Below are 2,500 nucleotides of genomic sequence, written 5' to 3'. Positions count from 1 at the left end.
AATAGATGAGGCAACTGCCTAAGTAAATCTTCCAAATCATCTATGTTGAGATTATGTGGAGGGAGGTAGATGGATGCAACAGTGTAAGGTCGTGTCATGCCTATTCTCACAGCCTTCACCTGCAGTGTCGACTGCAGGTGGATGGCCTGGAAGGGAATATCCTGACGTACCATCACTGCTACGCCCCCATGAGGTCCATTATCAAAGGTCCCATAATGGGCTTGAACTTGGAATCCTCTCAGGAAAATTGGACGATTTTCCATGATCATAATCTCTTGTAGGCATACACAAACTGGATTACATGAAGCTATCATATGTTGCAGTTCTTCCCATTTTGCATGAATTCCCTGACAATTCCATTGGATTAGGGTATCCAGTTCTTCAGGTCGACAAACTACTTCATGAGGTGTTTGGCAGCACTTGTGGTTAAGGCCCTCCCCATACCTTTAGGCTGTCCCTTTCCAGCACAGTTGTCACAGACTTCCTTTGGAGAGGCTCAGAATTTCTTTGCTTGGGCAAAGGACAGACCTGAGCCTTCGGTTCAGGAGCATTCTGCCTAGCAGCAGAGGCCCCTGTGGATGTGGTGGCAGCTGAAGCTGTCACTGTTGAGGCCTCTGGAGCCTTAACTGATGGCTCCAAACACCTTACTTTGGGAGTAGGAGTCTCCTCAATAGATCCTTCACTCCTACTCCGTTTCTGGTGCAACAACTCACCAGAGGAACTTACAGCATTTCAGAATGAGGTTTAAATGTAGTGGCAGTGTGTGTGGTGTTAGAAGTATTAGAGGGTAAGGGATGGCGGGAAGGAGGATGGGCTAGAACTGAGGCAAAGAACTTACCCGGCTGTGCAAACAGCACACAAGCACGTTGCTTTGCTTCTGCAAAACTAACTTTCTCCTTGCTCCTTATTACCAATACTTCTTTTTCAAACTTGGACCTTTTACATTGCTTTGAAGAAGCTTCATGATCTTCTTTGCAGTGGTAACAGCATATTGGACCTGGCAGATTATCATCTCCTTGATGACCTATTGTACCACATTTCACACACACTCTTGGTTGTCCACTTTCCTTAAAACGGCATGTGTTGGCTCCATGACCAGAACCCTGGCAGTGGAAGCACCGCATGCCAATTTAACCGATTCAGGTAGGTTTAACGATTCAAAAGTTAGAAGAAGAGCTGGTGTCGACTGTTCCAAACCATCAATTTTCTTCTTAAAGCATTTTACTGCCACTACATTAAAATTCTTTAGTTCTAACAGTTTCTCCTCAGAATACCTCATCAGGTCTTGGGAAAAGACAATTCCCTTACACTGATTGAGGGTTTTGTGAGGAGAACATGAGACTTTGAACCCTAGGAATGTCGCATAATGCACGCAGACAGAGACGAAACCTTAACTATCAGGCTACCATCTCGCTGTGGGGTGATGCGGGGATCACATTGACATACCTCAACTATCTTCCGATGTACTTAAAAAATATCAAGATCCAATATAGATACACCAGCAATGGTCTTCACTACTAGAAATTTACTATATGATACACTTTCATATTTACCAGGTAAGATTTCCTTAATAGATTGAGGAGGACCTATCTCCTTCTTACCTGGTTTGGGAGCTCGGGAACCATTACGATTCCCATTCTTGCACTTTGGAATCTGGTTAGGTTCCAGAGTGACAATATGTGATGTTCTAAAGGGATTGGCCAGGGGATTGCAAAGGTCGTCAGGGAGAGAGCAAGTTCTTTGTAAATTTGCAGATATACAAATTATGAAATTTCATTTCCTCACCCCCCACCCACCATGGAGTCCAACGAGGGGAACATATAATTGGGACTCAAATTTTCCAAACAGACACAGGGCTAGTGAGGAAATATACGCAATCACTATTACAGTGCTGATGGTACTCGCGGGACCTGTGCTCTATCGACTGGACAGTGTCTGCTTGACCCTAGGCATATTTGACCAGCCGATTGACTTTACTGGGCCTTGATCAAGCCACCCATCTAACCAGAATAGAGGACCAAAGCTAGCTGCCCGGAGCAGCGTGCAGCATCGCTCAACCTCAAGGACTCCTGTCTCCTGATAATACGGGATGCCATGCACGTCAAAGACACGTGGGAGAGTTCTCCCTGGTCCAAGATGGAATGAACAAGGGGTGGGTGCATCATCCCCTCTCATAGGCCTTGGTGCACCAGGAAGCCATTTTGTCTCATCCCTTACTGTTGACCCCTCCAGTATGGGTAGCCCTCTGGTCCGGCTCACCAGCTCATTGGGACCTCAAGCCCCCCCACCGCGGCAAGGTGGCTTTCATTAGGTGGGAGCTACTGTCTAAAGTCACTGTGGAGCAACTCTGAGCAATATCAAGGCTACAGACCTTGACTTTGCTGATGATGTTGCCATTCTATCTGAATCTCTGGTAACCCTAGTGGCAGCTCTTGATGCATTTTGCAATGAAATGAAGCCCCTGGGGCTAGAGGTCTCCCGAACCAAGACCAAGATCCAG

This window comes from Penaeus chinensis, chromosome 4 (genome assembly GCF_019202785.1).
Source record: "Penaeus chinensis breed Huanghai No. 1 chromosome 4, ASM1920278v2, whole genome shotgun sequence".
NCBI lineage: Eukaryota > Metazoa > Arthropoda > Malacostraca > Decapoda > Penaeidae > Penaeus > Penaeus chinensis.
The sequence above is the reverse complement of the archived record's forward strand: the minus strand, read 5'-3'. Positions refer to the sequence as shown.